At 46.0% G+C, this 25,854-nt stretch overlaps 2 long non-coding RNA genes and 1 pseudogene across 4 annotated transcripts; 2 read left to right on the top strand and 1 right to left on the bottom strand.

Moving 5' to 3' along the window:
- The first annotated feature begins 2,366 nt into the window (after positions 1-2,366).
- On the top strand, positions 2,367-4,098 carry LOC149334763 (uncharacterized). 2 transcript variants are annotated; one of them, XR_016285022.1, is made up of 4 exons: positions 2,367-3,098; positions 3,211-3,326; positions 3,477-3,641; positions 4,012-4,098. It is a non-coding gene; the product is annotated as an uncharacterized LOC149334763 (long non-coding RNA). The 2 variants fall into 2 exon arrangements; XR_016285023.1 differs by having other exon boundaries at positions 3,211-3,360.
- Positions 4,099-11,111: 7,013 nt separating this feature from the next.
- On the top strand, positions 11,112-21,033 carry LOC149334762 (uncharacterized; annotated as a pseudogene). The gene is made up of 5 exons (XR_016284803.1): positions 11,112-11,800; positions 13,543-13,835; positions 14,485-14,670; positions 17,820-18,600; positions 20,574-21,033. The product of XR_016284803.1 is annotated as an uncharacterized LOC149334762 (transcript).
- LOC149334761 (uncharacterized) lies at positions 14,656-24,015 on the bottom strand. Its single transcript, XR_016284804.1, has 2 exons — positions 22,504-24,015; positions 14,656-16,914 (listed from the first exon to the last, which is right to left on the bottom strand). It is a non-coding gene; the product is annotated as an uncharacterized LOC149334761 (long non-coding RNA).
- Positions 24,016-25,854: the final 1,839 nt, after the last annotated feature.

The raw sequence follows: 25,854 nt of genomic DNA, 5'->3' as shown, positions 1-25,854 counted from the left end.
GTTGTATTACTGTTATAGCAAGAAAGGTCATTTGTGTTTTAAGAACATTGATTATTCTAAATAAATAAGTTCCTATACCTTATTGCAGTCACATAATTTGACTCATTTTAGCTATGCTACGTGCAGTGTGATCGAGATTTTTTCACCTCTGCTGCGTATGCTTGTATTGTTGTTTCAGTAAAAAAAAGTTGCATTTGTGTTTTTAGTTTGGTTTTTTGGCGTTTTACATCCCAAAGCGACCCACGCTATAAGGGATGCCATAGTGGAGGGCTCCAGATAATTTCGACTACCTGGGGTCCTCTAGCATGCACTGACATCGCACAGTACACTGGCCTCTCAACTTCTCGCCTCCTTCGAAATGGGACTGCCATGGCTGGGATCGAACCTGCGTGTTTTGGGTCAGCAGCCGAGCAGCATATGACCAGTGAGGCACTGAGTGGCATATTTGTGTTTTGTTGCGTTCATTATTTATAAGACAGTCATGTAATATTTATGCCTTACAGTATGCCGCTACTGTTTGTTTTAATGTCATGCCCTTTGCAGTGCAATTAATATTTTTTGTTCTGACCAAGATAATCATCCCGAAGCCTGTTTAGACCTTACATGACTTATATGTATATACCTGCTGTTTTAGCCGTATAGTTATTTTGCATCTCTCTATTTTGCAACTCTGCATCTGGGGTTGGCTTGGCTACTTATTGTATTGGAATCCTACTGCTTCAAGTTTGAAAACGTGATAATTTTGGCTAATACTAACCAGACAAGGTAAACAAAATTAATGAAGCCTATTACACACACTGCGAAGGAAGGTCTACGTGCACACCATCCATGACCTTGCTCTCAATAACGAGAAATGCCTGAGAGGAGCTGTTAAAGCTGTGTTAGTGCTTCCTTTATGTGAATTGTTCTGTTTCATGTGCTGTTATTAAAAATAAAATTCAGCTGTGAATCAGCATTCGGCCTGATCATCAGCATGCCCTATATATTTGAATAAAACTATTTTAGCCAAAGCTTTGTGTTTTAAATCACTGTGCAGCATAATCCAGGCCTGTGTTCTAACTTTGTGTCGTTTTTACTATAGCATTGCTCTCGGCCATATGCAATTGGCCGAAATGCCAGAAGCTGAAGCTGGTTCTGTTGCGGCTATGAGGCACTGCTTCTGCTTCTGGTATTTTGGTCAGTCATGCGTCACCAGTAGCGACACTTTTGAAAAGGACACGAGGTTATATTGGGTCCTGGCCGAGGAAAAAATAAAAATAGTAACGTCCTATTGCAGTCCTGTGAAGGTCCCAAAAATGTACTCGTCAGACATCCGAAGGACTTCTTTCGGCGTTTCACTTCGGATGTTTTCAGGATTTTTTCGGGACATCCGCGGGATGTGCGTAAAGTCCTGCCGCGGACTTCCCAAGGACGTCCTTAGGATGTAGGTGTGTTGTCTGGGATGTTTTCTAGACTTGTTTCTAACACGTGGAACTTGAGACCACGTCAAGGAGACGCGCCTAGCAATCAGCAGAGAGTTGCCACCGTGGATTAAACATGCTCTAAATCACGGCACATAAATTAGATGGCTCTCCTGCTTGACGTTTCAAAGAGCTGGCACGCCGGTGCAAAGACCGCTCTTTGTATTCGAACACAGAAAGCGCGTTCTCGCCTACGGAGCCCGAATCACGTTCCACATCGAGTGCAGCTAACCCGCCACTCGTAAGGCTCGATTTAGGTAACATATAATGGCCCTGAAAGCCGACGGTAGTTACGCGAGTGCAAAAATTTGCTTCATGTTGCGAACGCCTCTGTTACGCCTCGGCTAGCTGGCGGCAGCATGCGGATTGACAGGCGCAGCGCACGCTGCCTTCGACGCCTTCGCCGAGCTCGCTCGCGCGGTTTATCGCGCAGATCACCCGCGCGCTATCTTTTCGTGACGGCGTATCTTGGAGTCAATCTTTCTTGAGTCACGCTGTCACGCCGCAGCTTGCTGCTTGGTGTCGCTCCGCACGGTGGCGATGCAGGATAATTTGCCAAAGTGGTTTTAACCGTTTAAAGCAGAAAAAAATCTTAGTGGAAGCTGCAAGTGCTTAGTTTCAAATGAAAGTATTAGATTCAATTTGTTTTTTGGTTCTTTGATGATTTCTTTATTTTTACGTTTAGAAATTTAGTACTTCATTTGGTCATTTGGCGTTGCAGAGGCTAGCGAATGCTACCCGCGCGAAGCGGATGCTGCGCACGTTGTAGTACGTTTCGCTGCGCACTTTTTTCCGCGCTTGTTGGCACTTCAGGCCGCTGCAGTTTGCATTTTCCCCTTTTTCTGCGGTATCGTTTACTACCAGTGTTGCACTGAGATGTGAACCTTGTTTTCCGCAGAAGTAAGTAACCTTCCATTTCTCTTCTGTGGTGAAAGCGTCGGCTTTGCCGGCTAAGCCACTAACGCGCCTGATTGAACCTTTGGTTTACAAATCACAAAACAGTATCAGCCAGGGTTTTACATACCAAAGTGCAGCGTTGAAAGTATTAAAACAGGGCATTTGCATGGATTTGAGCTTTTGTTAAGTGGATACAGCTAGGCTGCTCTCGCATGCGACTTGCTTTCTTTACCAAGGCGATGACAAGGTGAACGTGACAAAGCTTCAAACCAATCAGCTTTGTTTAAGCGTACGTTGATAAGGCGAGAATTTTTTCCTACACATTGATTAAAGTCTGTGCTCTATTTGCATTCTGGCAGGGCTTTATTCTTGCCAGGGACTCTGATCTGGCCACCTGTGCGCTCCAATTCTCCTTGCTGTGATTGCCGTCAGTGAAACTCGCGTTATAAAGGCTTTGGTTATCTTAACTGCGTCAATTGCTTTTATTTCATTGCGATTGAGAGCCCCGGCACAAAGGTAGTTTACTCAGTGGTGCTGCTCTGTATGTGTGCAGGCTGTTTGACAGAGCAGTGAAGTACTACGGCTCTGTGCAGGCATGGCAGCTTTTATTTTTTGGAAAACCATTGCACCGTGCACAGCTGGCGTTGTCCCTACTTCACTGTGTACATTTCGTTTTGGGTACAGGCTGTTCAACAGTGGTTTTCAGAGGACCTCCTTGCCTGCTCAACTTCTCAAGTTTTGGTAAGCACGCTTTGCAGCTGACACCTTTTCTTTCACTTCATGATTTCTTGTATAGGTCTAGGCTCTTTGCTAATGTTCATTCCACAAGCCCCATTATGTTTTTGTCCTTTAGAACTCCAACTGTTGGCCGGAGGAGCAAGGACCTGGTCTAGTTTCACGCAAATTAATAGCAGCACCTTGTACTTGGTTGTTCAGACGACTTGGCCTGGAGATTGTTTCAGTTCTGAGGTGGGAATCTGGACTAATGCTCTTGTGCAGTGGTGTAAGTAATCTCTTGCCCACTGTTTGAGCTTCATCGTACAGATTAGAAAGGGCTTCTTTGGCAATGCAGTGTTAGGAACCTTATACACACACACTTTTATTTGTCTTATCTTTCAGATGTGCCCTGTGTGGCTGTCAAGTTAAGGTCCAAGATTTAACACATCTCTGGTGTATACTGAAGTGATGCAGGCATTACCAGGACAGCGGCATCTCTGCTATGTTTTCATGCGACAGTGCAAGATGTCAAACATCAACCACTTTTGATTAAGCCACATCTTGCAGGTAAGAGAAAGCCTGTTTGCAAGATGCAGCTTAGGAGGTTCTATGAGTACAGTGTGCATCACAGTAAGGCAGTGCACTTGCTATTGACTGCTTGGCTTTCAGTGTCCATGCATGCTGTTTGGATTTTGCTTCTGTTGAAGGCCTCCACAGTGATTGACTTCTTGAGTTTATGGTGAGCCGTAGCACTCTGCTGAAATGCCGCTTGCAGTGACATCATATGCATCTATGTTTTTAATTAGCTTATTTTATTGCCGGTGCTGTCACTACTTGCCATTTCCTGGTCTTATTTGCTTCCGACTCCTCATTGGCCATTCTACATGCACCTGACTGACTGTGCTTTTGGTTACTCTAATATTTTTCACTTCTGCAGGCTGCTGAACAGAGCTGGATTTGACTTCCCCTTGTTACCGTCTAGTTGGCATCCTCCTTGCAAGAAAAGCGATTTTTGGAACACCTAGCGAGCTCTTCAGTGCCATCCACATCACAGCAACTTGCTCATCAACGCATCCATTGTGAACAAGGCCCGGGGCCGAATGAATTTTTGATTTAACAATTGGTTGCTGTTCGACACTTTCCCACCACCCAAGTGCTTACCGTTGTAATGTCAGCCAAACCAGTGAAGCTACCTCCTCCGTGGCTTCTAACATTAATTTCCTGGTCCCTTTCTTTTTTTGTGTGGGTGTATGCACTGGATTCAATAAAGAGTAACACAGTGACTGAAAAGTGTGCTAGCACATGCATTTATGCCTCATTACTACAGCCATACATCCCTTGTAATGTGGGCTCATTGTTCGGGCCATTGCAAATCAGCTTTGAGTTCATTTTTGAGTGGTGTATACCAGGAAAATGAACTATAACATTTTTAAAGCTTTAGAGGGTTTAAGGGCAGCACTAAAAATCATTCTTGAAATGCGTAAGCTATTACGGGCACCCATTTCGGAAAAAAAAGGAACGTCTAAAAAAATTCTAGAAAAGTTCTACCTCAGAAGTTTTCTAGCCGTATACAAGCGTAGCGTTAGCAGAGCTAATAGAGGGCTAGTAAACGTCTCAGTCTAAAAAACTGCTTAGATGAAACTTCTTCTAGATGTCAAGCTTTTTTTTTTCGAGACTTTTTTTAGACGTCTATTAGCGCTTTTTGTGTTTCGTGGGAAGCCTCAACACCTGCCCGGCCCAAGAAGTGTACTGCAATACCAAGGAGGCTCCACGACTACGTTGTAGGGTAGTGGACTCACAAAAGGGAGGATGTTACAATATACGCCACGAGATGGCGACACCATACCGTGGCGGCATCGTTCCCCCCCCTACGTTTCCCGCCAGTGCAAGCTCTTGAAGCACAGTCTCTCCCCGGCATGGAGGAAAAAAAACTGAGGAGGGAGCGTCCGGCGACAACCTTGAAGCCTCGTCTTAACAAGTAAAGATATAGCAAAAAAAAGAGAGTGTGTCCCCCCGTGATCGCACCACGTGATAGCGTGCAGTAAAGTCTAGCCCCGCTGCGCGCGCGCATGCGCCGATTAGCGCGGCAGACTAACTGTAGATCAACTTCCTTGCTGTAGACGCCCGCGCCGCGGGTCGCGCATACGCGCGCACTAAAACATACCGGAATCAAAACATAAAGGACCGGCTCGGAGAGAGAAAAACTGAGGGAGAAAACGACTTCAAAACACTCGGCTTGCGAACGCTGGCCGCGTGACGTCATGCTCCCTCCTTAGTTTTTTTTTCTCCATGCTCCCCGGCTCCCGGCTCGTCAAGCATGGCGCCCGTGCGGGTGGCACGGCAGTCGATTCATTCCGTTCAATAAACAAGTTATTTGTTCTCGCAAGACTGACATTTGAAACAGTGATTATGAAAAAAATATATTGCACCTGGTTGTGGTCTGCCGATTGCGTGAAGAGCTGTGAAGCTTTGAGTCTACAAGATTTTTACAGATTGGTAGCAAGGAAATGTGGGTAGCCTTACTGAGAATGGAAATATTTTTGGAGCCGTGACAGGTGAAAACTGCCGCATCTTTCTGTGTACATTTTGCCATACACACCATAGCAACACGTGATCGGTTAGGAAGGGGTAAAGTCCCTAGATCAGCTTTGCTTTTTTTTAGAAAAGCTCATACAGGGACTTTAGGAAGGGGCACAGCTGTGTGAAACCCCTTTTATGCTTCCCATGGCAGCAAGGCTGCCACAAGCAAATACACTAGTTAACCCTTTCGCTACCGTGCCATAAGCCATCGTTCACATATGAACGATTCAAATGCCCGTGGAAGAAAAGCTAATTTTGGAGCGTCGGGGATGTGCTGCGCCATCTAGTTTGTGGGCTAAACAACCGCTCTTTTGATTTCAGTTTTTGTTTTGGTGTTTTGACATGAGGGAGCGCCGTGAAAAATAAAACTGCGAACAGCCGTGGCATGGCGTCCGGATCGTCGCGCGCTCTACGAAAGCTTACACCGAGCACGTGGTGGGTTTCGGTTTCGTTTTTTGTGATAAAAGCAGTGGTTATCCCAGTAAGAAAAAACCATTGGAACCAATTGGACATTCCAGTTGGAACTAAACGGACATTCCCATTGCTTCCAATTGGATTTCCCAATTGGAACCAATTGGTTCCAGTTGTGTTTTTAGCCCACGACCAATTGGATCCAACTGGACTAGCCAATTGGACCCATTAGGCCAGGCAGTTATTTGACCCAGAAAATATTCACAAAATATGTTACGTTCATTGAGAAAGGTAGCTAAACGTTTGAATAATATGCTCTAGGATCTTGGATGAATATTTCTCCAACTTAACACATTGTAATGTGCAAAAGGAAAACTGATTTATGAGGACTTCGGGGAGACACTCTGCCTAGTACCAATCAACATTTTTCTACGGAATTGAAATTACCATGATTTTATGGAAATCAAAGCCAACAGAAACACATGCATCACACACAAGCAACACTGCACATTCAGGCACTTGTAGCATACATTAGCGCAATATGTACATCCAGAGAACACACTGCTGCTCCAACTTATATACCCAATTTATTAGGCTCTCATGCTGGGGCCGGTGGCTCTTGCGCACTGAGCGCAGATATTTAATTTAATTTCAGCTCCAGTGGTGGTGTAGGTGATGAGTACAATTTATTAGGCTAAGCTGCAGATAGCTCTTATTGTAAGTACCATATTCTACTTTTTTCGTCAAACATGCAAACATTCATTGGATAAATTGGGTGCGGTTCGGCGGACCAATTGGATGCAATGGGTAAGACCAATTGGGCTCACCAATTGGAAATCCAAATGGTCCAATTGGATAGTCCATTTGGACCATCCAATTGGAACACCATTCCAATTGGAACCAATTGGAAACCCAAATGGTCCAATTGGATAGTCCATTTGGACCATCCAATTGGAACACCATTCCAATTGGAAGCTGAACTCGTCCAATTCGAACCAATAGACGATATGCGAAATTGCTTGGCGGTCTGGCAACACCGCGCCCACAACTTCCGGTTTCCATCTTGGCTCGGTCCAGCTCATGGAGGAAAAAAAACTAGGAGAGAGTGCGCTCAGCCTCTGCAAGCCATCCTCCTCTGACGCCGCTGCCGAGGGTCCTTTTGCGCACTGGCTCTTGGGAAATGGGCCCTCCACAGTTACCAGACTGCCAATCAGCGGTGTTTTTTAGTGAACGTCCGTGCTCCGATGTAGCGCAGAAGCGCAGCGCCTGTGTTGCAGCTTTTGCGGAATGCGTACCGAGCTCGAGGTTGTCTGAAAGCTCCGCGTCTCAACACTTCTGTTGATTACACTCGAGTTTTTGTGTGCACTGTAGAAAACTGCAGGTAAACTTTTCATCAAAGGGTGCGGCCGCGGCCTCGATCGTCACTGCTCAACTGTGGTTCATAAAGAGAATGGAGAGGAATTCCTTTCGTCGTTATACACATACGGAGCGTTTATTTTAGCGCATGCTATAAGCGGAGAACTCGAGAGAAGGCGAAGAAAACTAGCCTCTAAAAAAGGGCGCAATGGCTTCCAGAGCGCTCGCGGCGGACAGACGTGTTTAACGAGCGCTCCGGCGCGCTGCGCACGATTCTGTTTCTCGGGCAGGCGGACTTCGGCTCACCCATGGGCCCGCCGTTCTCTGCTGTTCTCGAGGCATAAGTCGCGCCGAATACGCGGTTCCGACGTGAAATGCAGCAGTGAAGTATTACTCTCGCTGTCGAGATAGAGTGCTGGCGGCTTTACGTCGGCCCCTGCGCGGGCTCTCCCGGCCACTGCGCACAATCACTTACAAAAAGAAGTAAACTGTATGTACTACATAGCCGCGCGCACGTAGCGTCCTGTCTCGACTAATCGCGCGCGCGGCACACTGCACTAGCGGCCGCGTATACCGTCCGAGGTAGCACCCACGGAGCGTTCGTGTCTACCTGGCGAAGAGCAAGCGGGAAGTCAAGCCCGCCTGCTCGATGAACGCACAGAGGCTCACCATTGTTCTGTCACGGGTGCGCGCACTGCCACGCGGCCACGGGAGCGCTTCGAGACTGTCCGGTATGATTCCCAGCGCCCTGTAGGCCGCGAGCATCTCGCGACGCGGCACTGCAGAAGCGGCACAGCGAAGGAGCATGTGGTCTCCACGGCGCCGCAGTCAGCGCACGCGTCGCTCGTGTATGGCGGCCGCTGCAGCGAGCGAGCAGTTTGCGCTCACCACGGAGCCGTCAGTGAACACAAGCAGATGGTCGCGCAGTTGCTCGTAGAGCGAGAGAGCGAAACCGAAACCGAAATCCGGCTAAGAGCTACCGCTGCCTTGTCACGTGAGGGCCTATTTTCCATGATTCTTTCCATGGAGGAAAGAAAACTAGGAGAGAGTGCGCTCAGCATGGAGGGAAAAAAACTGAGGAGGGAGCGTCCGGCGACAACCTTGAAGCCTAGTCTTAACAAGTAAAGATATAGCAAAAAAAAAAGAGTGTGTCCCCCGTGATCGCACCACGTGATAGCGTGCGGTAAAGTCTAGCCCCGCTGCGCGCGCGCATGCGCCGATTAGCGCGGCAGACTAACTGTAGATCAACTTCCTTGCTGTAGACGCCCGCGCCGCGGGTTGCGCATACGCGCGCACTAAAACATACCGGAATCAAAACATAAAGGACCGGCTCGGAGAGCGAAAAACTGAGGGAGAAAACGACTTCAAAACACTCGGCTTGCGAACGCTGGCCGCGTGACGTCATGCTCCCTCCTTAGTTTTTTTTCCTCTATGGCGCTCAGCCTCTGCAAGACATCCTCCTCTGACGCCGCTGCCGTGGGCCCTTTTGAGCACTGACTCTTGGGAAATAGGCCCTCCACAGTTACCAGACTGCCAACCAGCGGTGCTTTTTAGTGAACGTCCGTGCTCCGATGTAGCGCAGAAGCGTCTTTCCGTTCGCCCGAAAGTGCAGCAGCGGAAGTTCCGGTTACGTCACTTCAAACATAAATAGTAAGAAAACAAAAGTTACATTCTATATGTTTATTAAAACGTATTGGAATTATGTTAAAACGTATTAGAATCATATGTAAACCAAAAAGCTTTTGTTCAAAAAATGTTTTTGCTGCAATAAAACTTGCTCCCAGCAATCGACTTCCTACATCGGCTGCGTTTGTCGCGCCGCCTTTACTGCGTTGAAAAATAAAAGAAAAGCAGCAAGGAACTCGCGCGCGTTGTGGTGTGATTCACAAGGTTGGGCTTTCTGTTGACAAAAAAGGTACTTTTACTATTTCTAGGGCATTTTCAGAACAAAGATGGGAACAGCAGGCAGTGTTTGCAAACATCATAGGGGGCGTTCTAGAGTTGGCTACGGAACAGCGTCTGTCTCTGTCGTCTGCTGCGGTATGCGTTTCGCTTTCGACCGCACCATTTGTGAACTTTTCGTGTACAGCTGTGTAGAATGATCGCATTAGCGAGTAAATCTGGCATACGCGGCAGCACTGGCAGCACGTCGGACTTTGAGAAGTTTGTGCAACACCCTGCAGGCGGAGGCGCCTGTTGGGAGCATGCCCGCATTCGCCACATTCATCGTGACGTTTTTAAAAAAAGATAGCTTCTAAATGACGTTACATACTCTGTAAACTTTTCTCCAAAGCACTCGCCAACTGCTAACGAACGAGCGCCTTGATAGGTAGGGTGTGAAATGAGAAAAATATCCCTGCAAGTTTTGTCTAAATGCGTCTCACTCCCGCCCGGTACCTCCTGCCAAAGCTGACTGCCGGGTACCGCTGTTTTAAAAATACATGCCAATGAAAATGAAGTTTCATATTTTCACGTTCATGTGCACTCGGGAGCGCTGTAAACATTTCTGAAAGCAGTACGTACCTTGTAGCATGTTTTCGATGCACTCGTGCAGGCAGGGCTCATGCATCGACCATAACATTATTTTTCTGTGTCAATGTAATCACATAATCGCTCAGGTATAGCCCACCTGACAAATAATTTCCAACCATACTAGAAATTTAGCACAAGTAACCGCTGTGTTTTGCGTTGCAATAAGCCAACCACTGTGTTCATATACATATGCACAAAACGAAATTTTTTTTTAGGCAGAGGAGGAGGATTTATTGACGGGAAAGGCAGAGAGGTTGGCCGGAAAAATGAATATCTGTCCTGCTACTCAAAATGAATGAATGAATGAATGAATGAATTAATTAATGAATGAATGAATGCTCCTCCCGATGAAGACCTTAGCTTCGGTTGGCAATGCCTCCGGGATGTTTCTGCTTCGACAACGGGCGCTGTCGTTTTGCGAAGTGACATTCCCAGCGAAGAAAGGGCCTCGGAGTGGGTGAAATGTTACAGTGCTGCTGCGAGCACATCATGCATGATCTGCAGCGCCCAAAAGGAGGGAAAACGTCAAAAGTAGGTCTATTTATTTATTTATTTATTTACAAGCACTGCGGTCTCAAGGAGACCAAGCTTTCTGCAGTTTCGCAACGCATTAAAAAAAAATCTCTTTAGTAGTTCATGAAAATCCTCTAAGATAACAAACTGCCAGGCAATTTAAATTATTTTAGTCAACGTTAACTGTCCAATCCAAACCTGAACAGTTAGCTAGAATCTAAACGTGCTACCTTGCACCCCCCCCCCCCTCCCGTGGTGGGGGGCATCGAACCGCAAGGTAGTTTGCATACACACTGCACATTTGTAGGCGAGCTGCAGCTTTACAGGAAAGCAAGCTTGAAGTGACGAAATATGGTCTAAATAGCAGTTCACAACCACAAGCTACCTTTCCCACAATATTTCCCCATCTTGGTCGAATAGCATCTCAAGAGGTGCATTCCATAACTTCAAGGTACTTTTTGTTCAAAGTAAGTTCTCGCGACACGAAATCACGGTTAACATGCGATGCAGGAAAGCTACCTTATCTGGACCGAAAGTACTGTTCAGAAACAGGTTAATTATAACGTGGCCATCAGCATAAATTTGTCGCAGGCTAGAATTCAAACATGATTAATGATTTGTAGTTATATTCTTTTGATTGGTTTTTTGTGTACTATAATTTAAGTTTGGAGAAAGTCACACGCATTGTCAGAGCGCTGTGGCAGGATACATACAAAAATAGCTTAAACAATGCAGTTTTTAACAATGATAGCGAAATATGCACACCTAACGTTAGTGTGCAGACTAGAAAATTGAAGAAAGTGGTGTGTTATGGGATGAACATGTGTCCTTTGCAGAATGGTGTGTCACAAAGTTTGGAGGTGCCACCTCCATCACCTCAACAAGAACAAAAAATCCTCCAAGTGAACAACAAACTGCAAGGCAATGATCGACATAAAGATAAAAAAAAGTCAACTATAAAACGCAGAAGAATGACGCATATCTGCGAAGAGACCCCCCGCTGTGTGCAGTGATCAAGTTGCACACTCTGCACAATCATGCAACAGCAAGTGCAGCTGCTCTTCGCCTTCTGCGATGCAGTGAAGGCACAAAACAACTTTTCCATCAGTACTTTGCCGATGGACTTACCCCGGCTGATGCGATACGCCTTCACGAAGCATCTCTGTGTGTTGAAGGTGACACTGGAAGCCTGCTGAAACTTGCCAGTGGTGCACTTAACCCAACCAAAAGGGCTGTTTACCATATGTACAAGAGTTGGCGACAGGAGCATTACGACACAGTTTCCGAACCACTGGGGTGGCTGCAGGAGAAGATTCCTGAGTATGCTGAACAAGGTAAGCAAAAACAGGACGAGGTCCTGATAATAGATACCTCAGTGTGAGTGATACAAACCATTGTACAACATGTTAAAGGAAACCCCCCCCCCCCTTTTTTTTTTCTTTGAATGCCACTTGCCAGTGGGAATAAAATGCTGCTGCTTCGGGAAGTTTATTTCTGACCCTCCACAAGGGTTCCTTTCTGTATATCACCCTGTGGCTAACAAGCAGCCATGTCAGTATGAAGGCTAAACCGATTTTGTAAGAGTTTCCAGTCTAGTTGCTTTGCTCAGTGACCACACCACAGCAGGGAAGCATCCATGCACAATGCTGCTAAACTAGCAATACAGCAGGACCTCTTGTCTCTCGTCACTAAAAGCAGGCTGAGTTGTGATGTCCTCCAGCAGTCTCTTATTCTGTGCCACTTCAACACAAACTGGCGCAATCAGCACAAGTGCAGAGCTGAATTGAGAATCAATAATTATGGACACATTAGACCATATGAGACCAGGAGAGAATGTCGTCACTTTTGCCAAGTTGTGTTGTTGTAAGCAGACACATACTTAAAGCTAAATGCATTATTACTGCCCTGGAAGAAGTGAAACAAGTTCAAATATGTGTCTCATTAGCCTACTGAATGTACTGACGAGGGTGGACAATTAACAGCAACATTGTAGTAAGCATGATCGCTTTCTCGATTGTGACACATAGATACTGCATAGCAATACCCCAGCTGGGAATTAAAAGCACCTATTAATAAAGAAGAGAAAAATTTTCCAGCTCTCACCTTGTTTACACAAAGATGCCAAAAATGTTGCCTACCATAGTGCACCTTTAGCAATCTATTTAATGCCAAAAATTTATTCAGGCCTGTAATGTCAGGAGATAGCTTTCTTTAACACAACAAGTTAGTGACAAATATTTGTTCTGTGCACTACAAAAGCAATATGCCCTAAACTTTTTCAGCCAATTATTAGAAAACTACAATGTAGCACATCCACCTAGCAGGCAGTGAGCATAAATATGTGAACAAGCATATCTGGCTTGCATGGCTGAAGGCCCAACTGAAAACGAGTCCTTTCATAAAATGCTAGGATGACCTAATACAGCATGAAAATTTTGTCAGTGAAGTGGCCAGAAAGTTTTAATGCATGAGGAATGTTTTTGATGCCAAAAATGCAGTCTTGATTATAGGTGATACAGCCATCACCTGAACAGAGGCCACGGAAATGGTAACTTTAAAAAATATTTGCACTGGAAAGGAATATTGCATGGCCACCAAACTTAGAGAACATACAGTACAAGCATGTTTTTGGTAAAAAAAAAAAAATTAGGAGTTAACAGTGGAGTATTTTTGGAGCACTTTGATAAAAACTTGCAACGGTGCTGATGACAATGTGTTGAGAGTTCTTTTAGTTTTATTTTGCACATTTAGCTGTCTTATTTTCTTGGTGAGATGAAAGTGGACAGCTAGTAGCGGTATAAAAAAGTTAGATTATTCAGGCACCTAACCCTCTGTTCTATAGAACAAAAAATCTCACCTGACAATACCCATCTCTTATTTTATTGTCCTTCCTACCACACAAAAATATTTTGTTTTCATTGAAAATATGCTCTTCGTCCACATAACAGTAATCCATTGATGCAGGAAAACTTCAATTTGCTCTCAGTGTCTCATAAAGGCGATAATTTGTTTTGCAACACAAACTATGCTTTCATGTTATGCCATACTAAACCATCAAAACCCGCTTTTTATGCAGAGGTTGATGTGAAGGTGCACTCAGAGGGAGGGGCAGGAAGCTGGGCAGTTCTCCTGGTAACTCCAATCACGAGGCGTGCCCAGCTGCTTGAATAATCCTCTGAAGTCATCTTCGTTGATTCCACGGCGTCATGTGACTCAACAAGAAGCAGCGTGACAGTTATGCTGACAGCGACATCAGCTGGTGCTGTACCCATAGCAGTCATTGTGCACAGCAGCCAGACTACTCAGGGCTAATCAGCTGGCTTCGAGCTCCTGAAGCACAACTACCCCTTTTGCTTTGGAGGCTGCGAGGTGGGCACAGGAAAATTGCAAATCATACTTACTGCATGTTGTTTGAAAGAATGCCAGGTAACTGCAGATTACATGAGTTAGGCAACATTGGTTCAGAATATGGGTCTGCTCCAGCCTGTACTTTCTGCAAGCTCCAAGAGGCACTTCTTAACAATATCAGCATTGGCTACAAGCCACGCCTACAACTTTTAAGCTTCAACAGTTTCCTGCAAGAGGAGGTGTGACACTCTGCAAACCTCAAAATCTTGGACTTTTCACCTTGTTTGATAAAAAAAAAATCTGAATTAATGCAAGCCCATACCAATGCTGCCTAAACTCCTGCTTGCCCAACCTGTCAGGTCAGTAGCAGTCGATTTCATTTAAAATTTGAGCCACAAATGAACAAGCTGTAGAGCTGGAGTGTCTGACATGTGAACTACACTGTGTAAATGTCACCTCTACATTTAAATATCAAGCTGGATATAGATTATGCATGCACAGAGTTAGGACCCTTTCAGTAATGCCATCAAAACCGAAGTGAAAAATATCATCATAGCAACACAGGGTAATGTAGCAAGGTTATCAACTTATCCGGCACCCGCATACATCTGTCATGGGAATGACTTAGCTGTTGCACAGCTGTCAGTATGCGGCTATTTCTTGTCTGCAGGCACCAGAGACTTTCATGACTGACAACAGTGCTGCTGAGAAAGCAGCAATTCTTGACAACTGGCCAGAAGCCAGGCAGCTCCTATGCCACTTTCATGTGGCACAGGCTGAGTGGCGGTGGCTGACGCTTGCCAAGCACGGTGTCAGCCCAAGTGAAAGGAAGTCATTGATGGCCATTTTTCAAAAGGTATGGAATTTATTCATAATCATTAATCTAAAATTTGAATGCATACAGAAACAGCAGTGAGTGAATGATTCAGAAGAAAAAGTTTTACGGTTTTATGGGGGTTTAATGTCCCAAAGTGACTCAGACTATAAGGGATGCCACAGTGAAAGGCTCAGAAAATTTCGGCCACCTGGGGTTCTTTAACATGCACTAACATTGCACAGTACACAGGCCTCTCGAATTTCGCCTCCATCTAAATTCGGTCACCGCGGCCGGGATCGAACCCACATCTGATGGTTGGGTCAGCAGCCAAGCGCCGTAACCGGTGAGCCACAGCGGTGGCAAGGCCAGGTACTGTGCCACTGATACTACGTCACAGGACGATGTCTCACAAGTCGCATAGTGCATGCATGCTGTGCAGGCCTATGGTATTTGGTTGAAGAATGGGTGCTATAGCATGTCCAGTGCATGACGACACAGCCAATGCATTGACCACTTGTGTTTCAGTTTGTAGGCATCATACACACACTAAGTAATTGCAAAAAGTACAGCCAAACACAGCAGAGCTTTTGCCTCTCAATTCAGCATATGAAAGATGCAATAAAAAAATTGTGGGGCTACTTATGCAGCACAGTAGCGGCAGCATAAGCATCAGCGACAAGCAAGCATAACAAAGACCATTTGCAACTGTGGCGAGAGACAATAATACTGTTCAGATAAGGAGCTGTACTACATAACCTCATGATCGTAGACAGCGGTATACAGTCGAGCCCACTTATAATGACCTTGACGGTCATGTGGATTGGGTTCGTTAAATCCAAAGTTTGTAGTCAGTGGACTTGCCCCATTACAGCTCAAAAATACAGCCAGAGAAAAGTGAAAGTTATTTCTTTAAAAGGTCTGCTGTGCATGCCTGTTTCTTCGAAGCAGACCCTATCAAACCGCTTTCTAAGCTCTCCAGAACGGTCATGTGCTCGTGGCCAAGCCCTAAGCAGCAGACGAGCTGTTTCAATGACGTGGTAATACCGTTAGTAAATGAGGCTCTCACGGCAACTGGTGAAAGCCCTCGTCTTCAATCCTCAAAAACGTTGTCAGGGTGCAGCGACAAAGCTACTGCAGCGCATGAGCACTCATAATGTACAGTATACACGACCCTTCTGTAAAGCTCTCAAGTAACGCATAAAGCTCCAAATAAAGCTATAGCTTGCCGTGACTACTAGGGTCTTGAAGCAATCTTTCCACCAGAATACAGTCGAATAGGCCTATAAACTAGATGGGAAATAGCACCTTACCAAAAAACAATGGCTGCTACTTTCAATCATACGGCGCACACTGTTCGAGAGCTCTAAACAAGGGTGACACAAGCTATCTGCTGTCTACGAATTGCCTGGACGCGGCAGCCGCGCAGAGACAGCCGCGCAGTCACGAGGTATGCCTTGCAGGCATACCTCGTGACTGGTATTCAAGCTTCTCAAATCGCTGTTATTGACTAGGCACCGGCCATGTGCAGCAGTTTGCTTCCAACACTGCCCCTGTCTAGAGCTTACCATGCTTCTGTTTCCACTTTAAATGCTTTACCCAACAGGCGTGCACGCAAGCACTGACTGACCCTGTAGCCTGTTGGAGCACACCTGGCCGGTAGTTTAAGTTTCAAATCCACTTTTTTTATTTATTTATTTGGGGGGAGGAAGGGGGAGGGAGAGACAGCTACATTTTCTTTGGGAGATCACAGTAGCGGGGAGGCTGTGGGAGAGAGCTTACAGCGCCTCCTTGTTAGTTATAACAGAGTTATATAGCCAAGGTTGTTCGTTTTATCTAAGATGCAATGTCATAGCCCTAATAGATTTTTTGACGGTAGCTCTACCTCATTTGTAATAACTGTTAGTTATAACTGCAGTCGTTATAAGTGGGCTAGATTGTATTCATGATTTGTGAATTAATGGAAAACTTGAACAGATGGCTGGCATCAAATTATCCATAAAAACCAGCAAATCTGGAAAAGAGAGCCTTGAAATGATTCAGTAGGCCTGTTAGGGTTATGTCTCCAGGTGCTGCAAAATGGCACAGTAGCAGGTGGAACTGATTCTTCGTCCTTCTGGTGTCAGCTTTTTTTTACACAATCCCACTGATGCCAAGGAAAGTCCTGAACATGCACTTGACTTTACACCTGTCTCACCATTCACGGCAAGTATGGACTCTGCCCAGAGAAGATGGCTGCTTTCTCTCAGGGTCCTAAGTGTAACACCAAGTAGCCCCAGCAGTGACCTGGAACAAAAAGTTTGTACATTTATGACAACCCTATGTGGCTCCATGCAGATGTCAATGCACTCCCTCCCAGTTCTGAAGAGTGGCCAGAATCTGGATCACAAATATGGCAATAAAATGACCCATAACAAGAGTTAAAATCTGCTGCCGTGCTTGTAACCAATTCAAGAAGTTGAATTTTGGTAACAGCGTTTCTAGAGGTCTTGCAATCCTGCATGAATGCTTGCTCAATCATTGCCAAGGCCTTCATGAAACTTTTCCTAATGTGTGCCCAAAATTAACGCACCTGCTCGTTCTTCCTGGGATCTGTAGGCCAAATTGACAAACTCAACGTACGTTTGAATAATTGTAGCAATTTTGTTCTTGTTCATAATTGAGTGAAGTTTTTACTATCCCGTTGAAGCTATACTAGTGTTTCCTCCTGCTGCTGGACTGCAATACAGCAACCGCTCTTGAGATGGCAGCACCAGTGATGAAAATTTTGGACAGTGACTAATAATAAAGCTAAGCTCTTAGACTGCATGTAAATGTTTGGAATGCACTTATAACTTGGTTCATAACTGAAATATGAAGTTTTTTATGTACTACGCTAGTGTTTAAGTGCTTCGGTTTGGTTTGGTTTATGGGGTTTTAAAGTCCCAAAGCGACTAAGGCTATGAGGGACGCCGTAGTGGAGGGCTCCGGAAATTTCGACCACCTGGGGTGCTTTAACGTGCACTGACATCGCACAGCACACGGGCCTCTAGAATTTCTCCTCCAAAGAAATTCTAGCCGCCGCGGCCGGGATCGAACCCGCGTCTTTTGGGTCAGCAGCCGAGCACCATAACCACTGAGCCACCGCGGCGGCTGTTTAAGTGCTTCTGATCGGCGCTATTCCTTTTTTTCTTTTTCTGGCAACCCTGCAGATCATGCACGCTGATAGTAGAGAGGCACTAGAGGCCACCAAGCAATACCTTCGCTCCCAAAAGCACGAGGGCTTCATCACCCTCACTGAAGCGCTACTGGAGAAGGAAGAAGAATGGGTGCTGCTCTTCTGACTGTCAGCAAAGACACGAGGCCACAACACCAACAACTATTCAGAGGCCTCGATTAGGGTCCTGAAAGACATAATCCTGCATAGAACTAAAGCATTTAATGTTGTGGCCCTAGCCGAGTTCCTCTCAGTTGTGTGGGAAAAGTATTTCTTGCACAGAATACTTGACCATGCCCACTCACTGGGCACATGCTGCAATATGAGAGGCTTCTGAAGAAACTGCCAGAAGGTACCGAAAACAACATCAGGTGTGACGGAGATGGGCATTATGTCGCCCCAAGTGGCAGTCCAGAGAGCAAGTTTTACACGGTGTACTCTGACATCGGCCTGTGCACCTGCAGCTCTGGACAGCAGGGTGCATTGTGTAAACACCAGGCACTCGTGCACAAAGTGTTTGGTGGGATCTTCCCAAATGCACCTCTGCTGACTAGAGAAGGTCGCTACAACCTTGGAAAGCTTGCGCTCGGAGACAACTGCCCCGGCATAGATTTCTTCGAAGGCCTCCATGAGAAGACACAAGCGCTGCAAAATGCTGTGTGCGGCGAGGCTCCCACCGATGTTCTTGGAACACTCCCTCCACCTCAACAGCTGCAACTACCCAGTACAGCCCTCCAGAAAGTAGGGAAACCTCCAGTGCTCAACCACTGAACCAGGTTTGCTATGGCGCTATACATTTGCAAGACAAATTACGGCAACTCTATGTTAGCTGGAGTCATTATAAACCATAGTCATTGATGACAAGTGACTACCGTATTTTCTGGTGTATAAGACGCACCCGCCATATATGCAAGCTGTCATTGAAAAAGTTCGTATATAAGACTCACCAGTGTATAAGGCGCACCCCAGTTTACCCAGTTAGGCTAGTGAGGCTTAATTAAACCCGCTTGCGTGACCATCGCGATATGCACCGTACCTGTGAGAAATTCTTAACCAACGCTAAGTGATTGAAAAAGGCAACACTCACGTCATACCCGCCCATGTTTTAGCAAAAAAGAAAGAAAAAACGAATGAGCTCCCCATGAGTACATCTTGTCTTGGCTTGTCTTGACAATGGCGAGAAGTGCGATTGTCGCCATCTTTTGGCATTTCTCATTACTTTTGCTTGGGGCCTCCGAAACAGCCGCACGTTTGTGCTCCCGAAGACGTCATCCCTGCCGTTTCATGATAAAGTTCACCTAAAAAAAAGTTCCGCAAGGCGGTTCCGGTATTTAAGCATTAACCGTGTTACAACCGCGTTACCGGTAGTGATATTTTTTCGGTGAAAAAAGCTTGAGCATGAACCCGAGTAATCTCTGAACTCGGAAGAAAAAAAACGAAAAATTCGCATATAAGACGCACCCTTGTATAGGACGCACCAGCAAGATTTTTGAAAAAAAAGCCGCATCTTATATACCGGAAAATACGGTACATTTTTTGTGGTGGAGAATTTAAAATTCTGTGAAATCATAAAGAAAAATGTGCAAATTTTGCAGGAAACATAACACACAAAATAAATACACGTTTATTTCTAAAAAACCCTTGTACTTCAAATGTACCTTCAGTAAAATAGCATGTGCTGGTTGTAGTTCACCATCAGGTAATACTTGGTATTCCCTCCACCTGAAGAATGGTGCTTGTTTGACACAATGTCTCCCAGTGACTGATTTATCTCTCTAAGTCTGCCATGGTGCACAATCCTACACATGCTGTTGTGACCATGCATGCAAGCCAGGCACAGCCGTGCATTAGTCTGGCCTCGGACTTCCCTCACTCATCAATGTAAAGCCTGGTACCATAGAAGATAAAAACCCAAGAATGGATGTTGAGCATTGTTCGAAACTAGAAACTTTTTGTCACTACCATTAATGCTTCTTTCGAAAGATGACAGTATCATGACTTTTCCTATACAGGACTGTGAACACGTTGCCACTACAGCCGCCAAGCTCGACACGTTCACTTGCTTATGTATATGCAGAGGTCTAGCATGTCACAGCATCACCAAAACTGTGCAACAATAGGCTGGCTTTCATGGGAATTAAAAAAAAAACAATCACATTTTTATCATTCTCTCGCTCCGATTGGTGTCTGCAATAACAAAAAACTAAATTGTGGTTACTAACAAGAATTCTGCAGAAATTCTTAATTATGAAATTTTCCCCCCAAAGCAAGCGGACTTAACAACAGTTCATGCATATTTTAGACCATGGAGGAAGTAAATTTAAATTTAGTGGAGAGGCCCAGATGCCACTGTTTGTGAAGCCACCCCATGATCAGACGATGTGCTTGCACCATCTGCATGGCTCATCATCCTCCTCTCACATGCCTCTCTGTTGCCCACAGCAGCAACAGCCTACACACGTCAAATGGCACGCTGCCTCTTAGCAACCATGATTCTGTTGCTACTGGCACCATAAAGAAGGTTTATGAATAATATGTTACTTCTACCACATATGCATCACAAAACTTCGCTCATTTTTCGATGGAAGAAAGCTTAACAAACTGTGTCATGCCAGTATCTTTGACAAGTATCAGAATCACACAGCTCAGCTTCCTCTTTGCATGCAACAGGTTATAACAATCAGCCCATGGGTAGGCAAACAGCAGCCTTTAAGCAAAAAACTGTTAGTTTATTTTGTGTGTGTTTCAGGAACTGGAGGAAGACCCTTTTGAAGCCCTCATAGACGCCTTTCGGCACCTAAAGGCTGAAGTTAACAACAACCAGACATGCATGAAGCACACAGCCAGACTTGCGAAAAAACTGAAAAGCCTTCCAAACAAGCAGAGCTTTGTCACAGCACTAATAAACATGTCAGCTGCAGTCTGCAGGGTTTCAAGGTGCCGAGGCAAGATAAGTGTGCAGCCAACAAGCATCGCAAGGAGACGACCTGGCCTGCACAAAGGCTCGAAACGTGTCCCACCAGGCAGGCCATCAAAGAAGGCCAAGCGCAGTTATTCGCTGTGTCGCAGTGTGGCAGACAATGTCCCAGCTGCAAAGTGACTGTCAACTGCTACGTCAGTCTGAGTGTGCCTGTGCGTGTGTCACATATATTAGGAAATTGGAAATAGAACTATGAACTAAAATCTGGAAAAAAAGAACGGGATGACGATAAGCATGACGTGTATTAATCCCAGAATAAAGAAAATGAAGAAGTATTCGGTGAGGTGGGAAGAGTTGATTGGTGGAGAAGATTTGATTTGATTTGATTTATTGGGGTTTAACGTCCCAAAGCGACTCAAGCCACGCCGTAGTGAAGGGCTCCGGAAATTTCGACCACATGGGGTTCTTTAACGTGCACTGACATCGCACAGCACACGGGCCTCTAGAATTTTGCCTCCATCGAGATTCGACCGCCGCAGCCGTGATCGAAACCGCGTCTTTCGGGTCAGCAGCCGAGCGCCATAACCACTGAGACACCGCGGCGGGTATTGGTGGAGAAGAGAAGACGATGACGACGAAGGCAAGGATGACGTGTACCAACGACGAGGCTATAAAAGTGCGAGGGATAACGTGGCACGGGAGGGAAGAACAGAGAAGTGGAGGCTCCGGCGGGTCAGGAACACCTTAGCTGGAAGGGAGCAACACCGGCTACTGCTCCGGTGATCTCGACTTCTATGGCATCGCACCGTAGACTACCTGCCATTCCTAAGCTCGTTCCGGGGGTCAACGGCTGATGGAACCACTTGCTACGGCCTCCAGCACTGTTGCCACCCATCCGGGTGGTGCCCTCCATGCGAACATCGCCAGCAACGCCTCCACGAGCACTTGGACCAGGAGCTCGTACGACGACGCCAACGCCGCCACCAGCGACGCCAGCCTGAGCACTTCGAACGCCGCCTCGACTCCAGCTATCTAGATGCCACTTATTGGACCCATGCAATGCATCAGCAGCACCGAACCGTGAGCACATACGCCAAACACTGGCTGTTCCAGGGTCATGTGTAGTGGTAGTCTTTATGTTTTGTGTTAGCTTTGTTAGTAAGTTTTGTGTGCTAGGGTTTGTGTCGCGTAGAGTGGATTAAATGTGCGTCTGTGTAGGTACACTGTCGCCTAGTCCATTCTTTCGGCCCGAGCGTTCTCGGGGAGATCCGTGACAGTGTGCCCATGGCAGAATCGTGTATACTGAAACTATACGACACAATATATATACGAGCGGGAAACAACAAAAACAACCTGCAGTGCGAGCTATATCTGGATCACGGATTAATCAAACCATCAAGCACATCCGCAGTAGCAAGCAACAGCGCCCTTCCGTACGCTTGTGCCCAGAGTCGAAGGTACTGGTACGCCCCACTGTGAACGAAGCTCCCAACATCCAACCTTTAAATTAGCTTATTTAAGGCCAGTGCTTCCACTCCTTCGTCTCCATCCTATCCGCGACTAAACGACTGCCACAGCTAGTGCTTCAACATCGTATTTGTGGCGTGCAAGTTCTGACTGTCGCACTTAGTTGGCACCCATTGTTGAAGAGGCACCGTATATTTTAAGTGTTTAACATCATAAGGGACGCTGCCCAGTTTGCAGGAAATTTAATGCTTTAGATTTTCACACGGCTGTGTTGGGTTTTCTGACAGGTTACCTTTTCGCTGGTTGGTTATCGCCGCAGCCTTGTCGCCAGACGCGTACACTTGAGTTGGACATGAACTGTGCTTCGAGAAACCTGTCGTGGCGTCCCGGCGATGACGCTCACATGCCGTTCGAAGCGAAAAACTACGCTTCGTTCAGGGCATCTCTTGTGGCGGGGCTCTTCGCTGCATGGAGGATGGAGTCCGCTGTGTGGGGCACATCGAGCCTACGTAGCTCGACTCGCTGATCGCAGTCGCCGAGGGTCAAACCGTGGTAAGCGTAAGTGCTTCATTAACTTCCATAGTATAACTTTGAAACAATAAAGAAGGAAATAAATTAATTTTGCAGCGAACTTAAACCGACACTGCAGAGGCTGCAGAGCGCCAATACGATTATACGATCGGATCGGATTGGATTGGATTGAATACAACGTCTGACTTGATGGCAATCACAATGTTGCTGCCGCGCCAATTTCGTGATCGATGGAAAACTGGCACTAATCGTAACCTATTTGTTCTACAATTTTGCGAACTATTTTATTTTATACTTATTTTACAAGATGCACTACTTTGCGTGCATTTTTATAAAAAAATTGTTCCAAAACTGCTTATGTTATTACTCCGCCAAATTGGGCAGACCTTGCTTTGTTGGTTGGCCTGTTGGTCGAAGATGGCTGCCTCCAGGGTGGAAGATGCATTTCTTAAAAATTTTTATGCGCATTGCTCAATGGCACATTGCTTGGCTGCATCTTCGCAGTCTCTCAGCAGCGATTTCTAGCAGTTCCCTTTGTAATATGACGAGGCGTTTCTTCTTAATGTGTGAAGTCAGCCCCCGCAAATGCTTTCGTTCTACAGGCGCTTCATCGCATAGATTTTGTGTATTTCTGGAGGCATTGCGATTTCAGCCAACGTTTTTGGATCTAAAAACGTTGATTTCAGCGATACAGTCCGCCGCTGCTGGTCTGTCATTGCTTTATTTTTTACCCTCCAGTAGCAGACCTGTTGTGTGCTCTACTTCTGGTATTTGGTGACTTCTCATCACGACCTACTCTTCTCTGTATCCCTCATTAGATATCCACCGCAAAACACTACCGTCGTGATGTGGTGGCACGTAGTGGAAGCTGTGACGCCAAATAAGGTTTAGTGGACCATTGTCGAGGTGGATTAAATTTTGGTGTTGTTACATTGTCAGGACATGCTCAAGTGCCTAGCACGTGCATTGTGGTGAGATATTGGTACCGACTTCAAATTGGAGAACCGCAAAATGCTTTGGTCACCTTGTGCTGAAGAACGTGCTGTTTGGCTGGGTCGGATTTTTGCTGTGCTGTGGGCACGCAGTATGCAATACAAACCTCTTCTGGTTGTTTATCGCCAATTTATAAGCGTGTATGCTTTGACATCTTTGCCACTCAGTAAACAAGTTGAAATGAGTTACCTGTCTGTGTTGCATATGTGCCTTCCCACTGTAGTTTTTCCTAACACTGGCACACTATGCATTCGACCAAATAAATGTTAGTGTACTAACCTCAAGAATGCGCACTTCACGAGAATCAAGTGTGTGTTAACTAAACACACACTTGATTCTCGTGAAGTGCACATTCTTCGTGAACAGTATTATTATTTCGTGACTAAACTATGAACACTACAGATAGCAAAAACTTTCCTTGTTAAAGGGCATATGGGGTACTCATGCAAGCTGTCATACTAAAAGCTGTGGCTATCCCATCTTTCAGCACAAGTTATAGGAAACACACAAAACTGCAATATTTCAGCATTGCGAGCTCAAAATAAAATTTTGGCTCATAACAGCTCATGACAAATGCAATAACAGGAGGACTGACATGTCCAGATGTGAGTTGCAGGTAGTGTAAGGTCTGCTGAGGGGTGTGTTCAGAGTTCACTTTGAAGCTAAGTAGTTGCATTATATTTCAATTCCTAACAGGCAACCTGTGATGAAGCCTACTGCGTTGATTGCAGTGCCGCAGCACAGCCTAGCGAGAGGGGCAAGCATTTTGTAGGTGCACCTGTGGTGCTTTTCCATGCCACCTGCTCGCTTTTATAGGCATGAGCATGTGTGCTCTGTTGAAGCCACATGTAATGTATGCCAGCTGACTGCGCTAAGATGAGAGCATCTAGGCAAGGGATGTTTTCAGCCAAACATACATATCTAATCATTCATAATGTGGTTGCTGCCAAAGCAGCTGACAGCAGCAGGCTTTAGATGCACATTTAAACAATCTTCCTTTTTCATGAGATGTGTCACCTTACTGGGAGGGCGTGAAAACTCGTTGCCACCCATAAAAATTTGTTGAAAACAAATGCACGTTGGTGACACAGGCGCGGTCTGATTCCACAAGGTGCCAACTATGCCTGCAAAGTGGCAAGAACCACTATCTGTTGCCTGCGCTTGTCTTTAACATGAACTGCACTAGCACCGCTGAAGGTTTGTTTCCAACCTGTGAAGCAGCTCAAGGAGGCGAGATGCACGTGCACAGAGCAGCCATGTGAAACAGATGGATTGCAGTGCTGCCTGGGCACTGGGCCCATGAACGCAACGATGACAAGTGTTAAATCCTGAATGCACCCATTTCACCGAAGCGGTGGCCTTGTGGTAAAGCATCCGCATCACATTCGGGAGTTGCGGGGTTCCATTCCCAGTGCCGCCGGGTTCCCACCGGTTTCTTTGATGGGTACAAGATTTCCCCTGGCCTGATGCTCAGCGCATGTGGGCTGAGATGCGTGGTAAAAGGGTCTAGGCCACAGCTGCCTTGACGGATCAGAGATATGTTCCCCCTTCAAGCAACCCTAAATCCGCCTCGTGTGGTAGAAGCCCGACTTGTGGCCCTTTTCTCATGAATGTGACGAAGTTCTCTGCCTTTGACAAAGTTTGCTTTGTACCTGTCTTCAAGCCCACAGTGACGGGATCTGAAGGCGCAGGCTCCTTTCCCAAGCAATGCAACCCTAGGAAGCCGAGCACCAGGCCGGGGCATGACTTGCACCCATTTTGAGAAAACTGGTGGGTACCCAGCCGGCAGCAGGGGTTGAACCTACCACCTCCCAAAGCCGAGGCGGGTGCTCTGCCACGAGGCCACGGCCGCATCAACCACAAAATAATGCTAGCTAAGCTCAAGCACTGGGGTTTCTGCGGGCAGTTTCTTGGCATAATTCAGTCTTACTTGAGTTCTCGATTGCAACAAGTAAAAATAAACAATGACTTATCTGATATTAGGCACATCGTTTCAGATGTACTGCAAGGTAGTATCTTGGGGCCATTGCTGTTTATTCTCTATGTTAACGACATTGTCTGTATTAGTAGACTTCCAATTTTGGTCATTTATGCTGACGACACCACTTTAGAGCTGCAC

The sequence above is a fragment of the Amblyomma mixtum genome, chromosome 8, assembly GCF_055824585.1.
Source record: "Amblyomma mixtum isolate Tamu chromosome 8, ASM5582458v1, whole genome shotgun sequence".
Taxonomy (NCBI): Eukaryota; Metazoa; Arthropoda; class Arachnida; order Ixodida; family Ixodidae; genus Amblyomma; species Amblyomma mixtum.
Note: the sequence above shows the minus strand (reverse complement) of the source record. Positions and strands in the feature narration are given on the sequence as shown.